The sequence below is a fragment of the Belonocnema kinseyi genome, chromosome 2 (assembly GCF_010883055.1).
Source record: "Belonocnema kinseyi isolate 2016_QV_RU_SX_M_011 chromosome 2, B_treatae_v1, whole genome shotgun sequence".
In the NCBI taxonomy this organism is placed as follows: domain Eukaryota; kingdom Metazoa; phylum Arthropoda; class Insecta; order Hymenoptera; family Cynipidae; genus Belonocnema; species Belonocnema kinseyi.
Genome location: NC_046658.1, coordinates 173981338 through 173991564, shown reverse-complemented (window position 1 = coordinate 173991564; position 10227 = coordinate 173981338). Strand labels below are relative to the sequence as shown.

At 26.7% G+C, this 10227-nt stretch overlaps 1 protein-coding gene across 1 annotated transcript in view; it reads right to left on the bottom strand.

Moving 5' to 3' along the window:
• LOC117168250 (basement membrane-specific heparan sulfate proteoglycan core protein-like) overlaps positions 1 to 10227 on the bottom strand; it is a 1113250-nt gene that overhangs the window by 777014 nt on the left and 326009 nt on the right. The gene's annotated exons all lie outside the window — the stretch shown is intronic.

Genomic DNA, 10227 nt, shown 5'->3' with positions numbered 1-10227 from the left:
ATAAAACTGTTGCATTTTTAATTCGAGAATAGAAATTTACACCAAAAAGTTATTTTTAATCAATTAGTTCAACTTTCCGATTAAAAAGACGAGCATAAACCAAAATTGTTCAAAACTTTGTGATTTATTTGAAATTTGATAGTTTTTATTTAAAATTTGTGAATTTAGCTACCAAATAAAAATCTGAAGAATAATGATGATCTGAAATACCTTATGATATTCTTTTATCAAAAATATTTATAAGACGAAATTGTTAAAAAAATGATAATTATCCTCAGAAATTTGATGAAATACACCAATTTCCGTTGGGAAAGATCAACGTAACCTTAAGTTGTTCAAACATTATAAATATTCTTTGAAATATGTTTAAATTTTTTCGGTGAAGATCAGAATTTATTGAAAATTCTTAAAATTATTTCTCAAATTATAACTCTTTTGTTCGATTAAAGCAATGAACAAAATCGTAAATTGTTGAAGCATATACAATTTAATATTTCAAACGAAAATCATTCAATTTAAATCTAGTTATTTTCTTTGAAATTTCAGGAAATCCATAGAAATCGCTTACAATTTCTTCCTATTATATTTTCTCCCGATATATATTCTAAAATCTTGAAAACCTATTAAAATATTTTACTTCTGTTAAAAATAACTGAAGTTTATTGAAAATTCTTAAATTCTGTTGAATTTCTCGAAAAACCTCTAAAAACTCTTCAATTTTTTCAATTCATTTGAAATCTTTAGGAATTGTTTATAACCATAACATAATAAATAATTATATTTTTAATAATATTGAATAAGATTAAAAATAATTAAATAAAAATATTGCATAAGGAATATTGTAATATTTTTAACCTGTGAATCAATTCAAACATTTGAACAACCTTTGAAATATTTGATATCTTCGAAATCTTCTGAAATCCTCTAAAATCTTAAGAAATTATTTTAAATCCCTTAGAAATTTTTAAATATTTGAAATTTTATAAAATCCCTAGATATCTTATAGAATCCTGTACAACATCCTGAAATATTTGATGTGTCTTTAATTTTTTTGAAAAACGCTTGAATCTTGGGAATTCTCTAGAGATTCTTTGAGAATCCCTTAAATTTGAAAAAATTTTGAAATCTCGTCAAATATCCTGAAATATTTAAAATCCCCTGAACTCCTTAAGGCCTATTAAAAGTTAGTGAAATATGTCGAAGATTCTTGAATTTAAAATTCTCTACAATCCTCCGAGAATTCTCGCATTTTTTCAAGTTCCTTGAAATCTATAGGAATTCCTTATAATCTTATAGAAACATTTTATTTCTTTGGAAATCCTATTAATCACTTTAAATATTTGAAAATTCTCTGAAATTTTTGAAATATTCAAAATCTTCACAAATTTCAGAAAATTAGTTCAAATTTCTTAGGAATTCGAAAATCTCTTAAAACTTATGAAATCTGTAAAAATCTTATAAAAATCCCGTACAACATCTTGAATTATACAATATCACAATAAATGTATTTAAAAAATTTTGAATCATAGAAATTCTTTAAGAGAGGGTCTTTTTCAAATTTGTAGAAATTTCTTATGAAAAAGTCCTGTGAATCCGTCAAATATTGCAAAATTCTTTAATATTTCAACATTGTCTAAAATGATGCAAAATTATTTTAAATTTCTCAAAAATTTGTAAATCTCGTGAATTTTGTGAAATCTGTAAAAGCATTTTTAAATTCCTTTCGAACTGTTTGAATATTGGAAATTTTTTGAGACCATTTAAGATCCCTAGAAGTTGTTCCAAATTTTATTTCATTTCACTCACTGCTTAAGGCTTAAAAAATATTTTGTAATTTCTAAAATGCCTCGAAATGTTTTAAAGAATTTATTGAAATCTTTTGAAACATCCTAAAATCTATGGAATCTGTTAATCGTGCCTAAAGTATATTAAAACCCTTGGATTCTGATCATATCTTCTAAAATCCTTCGATAACTCTTCAATTTCTTTGATTTTTTTTAATTTCTCGAAATTTCTTAGTGTTTTATGGAATGTTTTAAATTCTTTTGTAGTCCTATGAATCACACAAATATGGGGAAATTCTTTAAAATCTTTTAAATTTTCTGAAATGTTGCAAAATTATGTAAAATACCTTAAAAATTTGTAAATGTCGTGAATTTTTTGAATTCCTTAGAAACACTGGAAATGCTTTGAGACCAATTCAGAACCCTAGAAGTTGTTCAAAATTGCATTTCATTTCATTTACTGCTTAATGTTCTCGAGAAAGATTTTTGAATTTTTGTAATATCTGTAAATTTTATAAAGCTTGTCAGAACCTTAGAAACATTATAAGATCACAACAGCATTTTTGTAAATGTATGGTAAAATCCATAGAAGTCATTTTAAATAATTTTAAATCCCGTGAATTATTTTAAAATTTGTAAAAGCTCCTAAAATTACCGTAGAAATTTCAAAAACTTTGAAATAACTTAAAATCTTAAAAATCTTGTTATCGTTTGAAATTTCCATTCTTGAGATGGCGGGCCTAATTTCAATTAGGACAGTGCTGAGATATTCGTTGGAAGAACTGGACCAATAGAAGTTCTATTGAGGACCCTCCAAGGCTCTGCTTAGATTTTTTATTAATCGTGACTAGAAAAACTATTTGTAGTAAGGCTTTAAACTTTTATTTCAGCCAGGCTATAGTTTGTTGCTGATAAGGATACGAAACCCGAAAAGTTCTAGTCAGGAACTGCTCAGGCCTTAATCAACACACATCAGTTGTTGTGTGATTAAAATAAATGCCAGAAACGAATTGCAATTAATAAAATACAAAGGCCTATAATTAGGTGGAAGGGTATTCTCGCTAGGACCTAGTTAGAAGTTCTAGATAGATACCGACTAAAACATCATTACGTAACTATTCTGGCACTCTCTAGTTTAATCGACCATCGCCCGATCAGCGCTTAATCAGAATTAGGGAAAACTATCCAGAGCCCTTCCAGACACTGATCAGGAATTTAACATGGGAAATCGAAAAATAGTTGAAATCAACGTGATAAAAGAGCTGCATCAGAGAGCAATTTCAGAAAATAGTTGCATCGTTAGAAAAATCAATCATTCAAGCAGGGGATGTGGAGAACTGAAATAAATGCATTTCTGCATCGTAAGATTTGAAACCGTTTGATAATGTCTATTTTATAGATACTTGTAAGAAATATAAAAGTTTTATTAATATTGATGTCGAGTATTTGAAGTCTAATGTCAAAACTTGGAGCGGACAGAGCGTTTTGATGGTACGATACGAACCATTTTATGTTCATTTTATCTTTCAGATAGAACTCATTGCATCATGTGACATCACGGGTCACCTGACGCATTAAAATTAGAGTTGATGTTATCGTAACCAAGACGTCTCTCTATGGGAAAGACACCTTTTTTATAATATACCATATAATCGAATTTAGGTCAGTCCTGGACGAAAGATAATCAATCTAAATTTTATTTAAAAATTAGAAAAAATTTTATTCATAGAATAAAAATTATTAGTCCGAAAAACAGCTGAAATCTCACACTTTCCAGATTTTCTAGCTGCATTTTCAACCAATTAGTTTTAGTTTTTAAATTAAAAAGGCGCATTTTTTTAAATACAGTTGAATTTTTAACACAAAACGTTAAATTTCCAACGAAAAAGTTCTTTTTTAGAAAATAGAGATCAATTTTCTATTTAAAAGAATGACTATTTAAGAAAACTGTTAATTATACACAACAATATGACTTTCACAATATAGTGAAACTTTTACAAATTATTCAACTTGAAAAAAAAGTTTTAAATTTTTACGAAATTGAATGTTTTATGAAGAAAAATACATTTTTAAATAAGAATTATTTTCTATCGAGGATATTATTTTTTCACGAAAAGAGGAATTTTCAATTAAATACATGAATTCAACAAACAACATTACTTTTGAACATATATAGAGAATACTTAAGTTTTCCAACTAAATATTTAAATGTTCTAGAAAACAGCTGACATTAAAATAAAAAAATTCAAATTTGCAACGAAGTAGTTGAATTTATAACTAAAAAACAAAAATGTAAGTAAATCTTTAAATTTTTGGTTTAAAAAGTTAATTTTCAACGTAAAAAAATGAATTACCTACCAGTTAAAATTAACTAGAATACAAAATTATTTATGCAATAGTTGAATCCTTAACACAAATAATGAATTTCTTCACGAAAAAATTAATTTTCTATTAGAATATATAATTTTAAACAAAATAATCGAATTTTCTACTAATAACTTATATTTTTTTACTTACAAATGGTAAATTTGCAACTTAAAATTAAAAAAAGTATAAGGACATTTCCAAATAAACAAATTCATTCTTAACAACAAAAAATAAATTTCTAAAAAAATGGTTAGAATTTTGAATAAATAGTTTTATTTTTTAATAAAAGTTTTAATTTTTTATAAGCAACTTAAATTTTGCAATAGATATATGAATACACAACAACAAAGTTAATTTAAACTGAATAGTTTAATTTTTTACTAAATTTTTTTATTTTTTAGGCCAAATAGATAAATTTTCTTCAAAATAGTTGAACATAATGTAATAAAATGATGATGCGAAAGATAAATTGTTTACAAGAAGATTAATTTTCTACCTAAACTGAACTAGTTATATTTTTAGATGGAACGAATTAATTTTTTTTAAAATTAATCTTTGCAAAATAGTTTAATTTTTAACCACAGAGATGAATTTTCAAATAATGTGATGAATCCACATTTAAAATTTGAATATAGGAGTTTAATATTCAACTAAATAACTTAATTTTTAGCTAAAAAGTTTATTTTTAACCGATGAAGTTAATTTTCTGTAAAAAAATAAATTGTAAACAAAATACAACATTTTGTAAAGAAATAATTGCATTTTGAATGGACGAAGATTAGTTTAGTCAAAAATTCGTTTTTTTTTAATTCGACTAATTTTTAATTGTTCTTAGTTAAACTACTCTCTCATAAACAAATTTTTGTTATTCTTGCTATTCCAATTTTTATTGACAATTTATCTGTTTGAGATTCAACTTTTTGGTTAATTCTATCATATTTATGGTTGGAAAATTGAACAGTTTTGTATGAAGTTGGTCTTTTTAGCTTGAGAATACAACAATTAGGTAGAAAATTAAACTATTTGATTAAAAATCAACTTTTTTGTTGAAAATTCATGTTTTTGGTTAAAAACTAACCTTCTTTTGTAGAAAATCAAACACCATGGTTGAAAATTAAATCATTTATTTGAAAGTGTAACCATTCCGTTGCAGAATCATTCTTTTATAGTTAAAAATTAATTTTTCTATTTGAAAATGTAGCTATTTCATTTTTGGTTAAAATTTCAACTATTGGATAGAAAAATAAACTTGCGTTTTGAAAATTCCTGTTCCGTTGAAAACTTATCTTGCTTGGTAAAAAATTGTATAAATAAATAATAAATCAAATAATTAATTAACGTTAAATAATTAATTTCTCAAATAATTTATGATTGTCGGTAATAATATCCAATTTGAATAATTCTAGAAAGTTGCGGTTTTTTGCGAAATTTAAAACTATTTATCTACTTTTCACTTAGTCAAAAATACCAATTAATTATATGGAGCAAAAATAATTATTTCAATAAATTATAATTGTTTATAATTGTTCTTCATGATTGCTAGATAATTGCAGTTTCTTCTGAACTTTTTAACTGTTTATCCACTTTTTACTTAGTAAAATAAAATAATAAATAGTGCAAGTTCAAAATATAATAATTTACAAAAATTTATTATCATTCATAACTATGTTTTCTTAGATAATTGCTAAAACTTAGTAGCTACTTTAAGAAAAATTAACATTTAATATGCTCTATATATAAAATTTTAGGTTTTCTTGCATTAATTATTAACTTAGTGAAAAGTGGAAATCACTTTTTCCTCGTAGTGTAGTTAGGTAGTAAATGAGGTTTATGTACTAACTTTTTAATATAGGATAAAGCCGCATAATTAACATAATTAAAACCACAACAAAATTGCGTTAAAATAAAAATTTGTTATAGAGCGATGAATATGAAACGATCCGTCTTCCCCAGGTCATCCTATCATTCAAATAAACCGGCCCTCAACACTGTGTCTTACTACAGTGAAACTCTTCTATAGCGCCGATTGTTTGGCTAACAGTGGGTGTGAACTAACGCTTTATAGCCCGCTTCGCTTTTGTTTGTCGCGCCTGAGTGCTCGCACGAATGACAACCATAGATCCCGCGCACCCCGCGCAGCTCCTGTTACACCTACCTGTGGCGCGGCGTCAATTCTCTGAAGGGCTATAGACGGGAGGACAATTGAAGGGTTTCACTGCACTTTGAATGAATGAATTTCTCCCCTTTTCTCTGTCTCATAGCCCGTCTGTCTTCCTTACCCAGAAGTCGTGTCCCTTATTTCTGGAAGGCGCAGGCTCCAGGCAATGTTTAATGCAAACTCATCGATTCAACCTAGCCCCGAACATTTTTCTCTCCTTCAGTGTCCCGAAGCTGCTCAGAAAGATTGCGGCGAAGATTCTATGAGCGATGGAGGCTCATAAACTCGGATATGTGGTTCTCCGTGGGTCAAACCTAACCCAACCAGACCTTTAGTAAATGACCCCTAGAGCCTTGACCAGAACTGGAAACGGGAAGAAACCTCCCTTCTGCGTGATCCTTGATTCATTACCAACACAGGCGTATCCGACTTTTGGTTAGTTCTGATTCTTGATTAGGTGCATCATTTTCTACCATCTTCCATTTTTCTTGAAATGATACAACTTCGGTGAAAAATGGGCGGGAGATAGAAACGCAAAAATAATCAAAGTAAATCGGTATCTCGATTTTCTCTTATTGGGCTTGAAATGAGAATATTCTTGAAAGGATGAGTATATCAGGCCTCAAACCTATTTAAGAAATTCACTACAGTTTCAATAGTAGCTTCAATTTAAATAATAGGAGCTAAATAGTGCAGGCTTCACGGTCTAAGGGGAAATTTTACAAAAAAGCAGAATAAATAAAATTATTTTATTATAAAAATATTACTGTAAATTCTCTTACTGCAACTTAAAAGAAAAAAAACGAATAAAGAAAAATACTTCTTTTTCCTAAAAAAGAAAAAAATCATTTTCCTCCTTAGACGAAAATAGAACAGTGGAAAGAAATATGAAGAAAAATATTTTTGTTTTTGTTTGCCTTGATAAGGGAGCTGTCTGTGTGCCAAAACGTTGGTTTTTAATTTTTACAGGTGTTTCTTTGTTGTGATTTGATACTAATCAAAATAAAAAAGACGAAAGTAAGAACAAATGAGAAGGAAGGGCATTTGGTTGGTTGTCTACTCATTATTCTTACACCTATATAATTTTTGTCCATGAAGGAAAATTATTTTATTTTATTTTTTTTTAAACAAAAGTGTTTTTTATTTATTTTAATTTTTGAAATTCCAATAGAAAGATTTGGAGGTGGTTGTCCAAATGTGGTCGATAGACTCTTGGTTTCATTTTCAGGAATTCTGCACATTCATTTGATTATTGGACTATTGATTATTGGATTATTAAAATAAGGTTTTAAATTTGATTTTATTCTTATTAAAATTAAATAGGCATTGCCAGAATTACTTGTGTCCGTTCAAAGTTGTTTCCGTTCAAACTGTTTTCAAAGAAGTGAAAGTGAGAGGAAACGAGGGGAGTGGAGCGAAAGTGAGGGTAATTAACGGAAGGGGAAATAAGGAAAAGTGAGGTTAAGTGCCCTCGCTTCCCCTTCACTTAGGTCCCCTCCCTTTATCCCATCACTAATAATTTCCTCTCCCTTACTTACCCACACTTCTTACTTCCCCTGCCCAAATGAAATTTTGAAATCGTATTTAATAGACTAAGCTAAATAATTTAAAAAATTGAATCATTGAAGAAGTTTAGAAGTTAATGAATCTGAAATAAAAAATCTTCACCAAGCAATACAAAGTAAAATAAAATTAGAAAAGTAAATATGGACTGACTACTTGGAAGGAATTTCTCGTAGCACTATTCCCTTTTTCAGTATCTTTAAATAAATGTTTTCAAGATAATTCATCTGAAAAGATGTGAAAGAAAATGAAATTATTTTAAAAAGAGAATTAAAAAACAAATCTTCCAAAACTCCACGAGTTGACAAATTTGAATAAAATAAGATAAAGAAAATAAATACGAGAGAATATTTTGAAGAAATTTTTAATAACAATAACCTTCTTCCAGCTTTTTAAGAAATATATAAAAGAATCAATATAAAGCAAAAATTAAAGAGGCAAAGATTAAAAAATTTAAACTACTTAAATAATCGACATATGCATATAAAAAATAATAAAGCATAAACTGAATCTCTTTAAGAAAATAACGATTCATCATATCCATATAATTGAATTGAGGAAAACTCTAATCATAATAAAATTGTCAACAATAATCCAATTAATTTTTCAAATTTATTTACAAATACTAAAGAATAGTGTGATCAAGTAATTATTACATCAGATGTTATATCTAATATTTATAATATGTAATATTTTGTATTGAGATTTAGATAAGATTGAAATAGAAGTATTAATAGTGTTTTAAGCTTTCATTTGAAACGCTTTAAATTCCTAAGCTTTTAAGTAAAAAATTTTGCTTTTCAACCAAAAATTTAATTTTAAACAGGAGCGTTGAAAAGTTGTACTTTTAACCAAAAAGATTATAATTTTTACCGAAAGAAATGAATTGGCATACAAAAAAACTTTTGAACTTAAAAGTTTATTTTCAATCTTGAAGGATGAATTTTGAACAAAAAAGTTACTTTTTAGCCAAAGATTTAAACTTTTGATCGAAAGAGCTAAATTATTAACAAATTACATAGATTTCTAATCAAGTGTTTAAACCTTCATACTGAAAATATTAGCTTTAACCAAAAAATTTAATTTTCAAGCAACATATTGAAATTTTTTACAAAAAAAAAATAATAATTTCAAAGAAGTAGATAAGTTTTCAACATAAGAGACGAATTTACAACTAAATGTATGAATCTTCAAATTGTTGAATTTTTGACTAGAACAGCCGAATTAAAAGAAAAATAGCCTAACCCTTTACCTAAATTTTTTAAACAAAAATGATGAATTTCCCAAACAAAAAAGAACACTTTTTATCAAAATATTTGAATATTCAAACGAAAAATATAATTTTTCATATTATTTCAACCCGAAAAGTTTTTAATTTTGATTAAACCAAAAAAGATTCATTTGATAAACAGTATTTGAAAAAAATCTTTTAGCACTTTAGTTTATCTCTTTGTTTGAAGATATAACTGTTTTTTTAAATAAGTTTTTTAAAAGAACACATTTTTTTAATCGAAACTTAATTACTCTATTTTTGGTTCTAATGTATTTTTTTAGTTAAAAATTTAATTATTTGGTTGAAGATCCATGTATTTTTTCGAATCGTCTATTTTGGTAGGAAATTATTCTTCTTGGTTAGAAATATAACTAGTTCGTTAAAAATTGAACTTTGTTCTTTTTCGTCAAAATTTTTTAATGTTTTGTTGAAAATAAACTTTAAAAAAAAAATAATTTTCGGATCGTTAATTTCACTTTTTTAAGTTTAAATTAATATCATTTTAATTCAGAAATTTGTCTTTCTTGCTTAAATATTCAATTGTTTCGATTAAAATTTTATTTTCTTCTTTTGAATCAAATCAACTTGCTCATCTGCTGGACTAAAGATTTGTGAAAATCTCAAGAGATGAGTCGGTTTATAACAATTTGTATTTTTGCAGTAACTAAACGTTTTTGTCAAAAGCAAGAAATGTTGTAAGCAAGATAATTTTTTTTTGAAGCGAAATAAAAATTTTCCGATGAACAAATTCAGTTCACTTTAATTCGATTTGCAATCAAAGATTCAATTGTAATTGAGGTGCAATCATTTGCAGTCACCTTAGATGTAATTTTCGAGTTAAATATGCATATCAAATTTGCTTAATATTTTAGCACAACTTTGATTATGTGCACTATGTGGAGAGCAACCACGAAATTTAGTTAACGAAACCAGCCTGTGAGAAGGTGCCGTACCATGTAATCACTGTAATCATATTATACTAAGGCTGCAAAATATCCTTGAATTAATGATATAATTATTAGTAGAAGTCAAGTTATAGAATTTATTTTTCATGTTATTTTTTCCTAATCAGATACATTAAT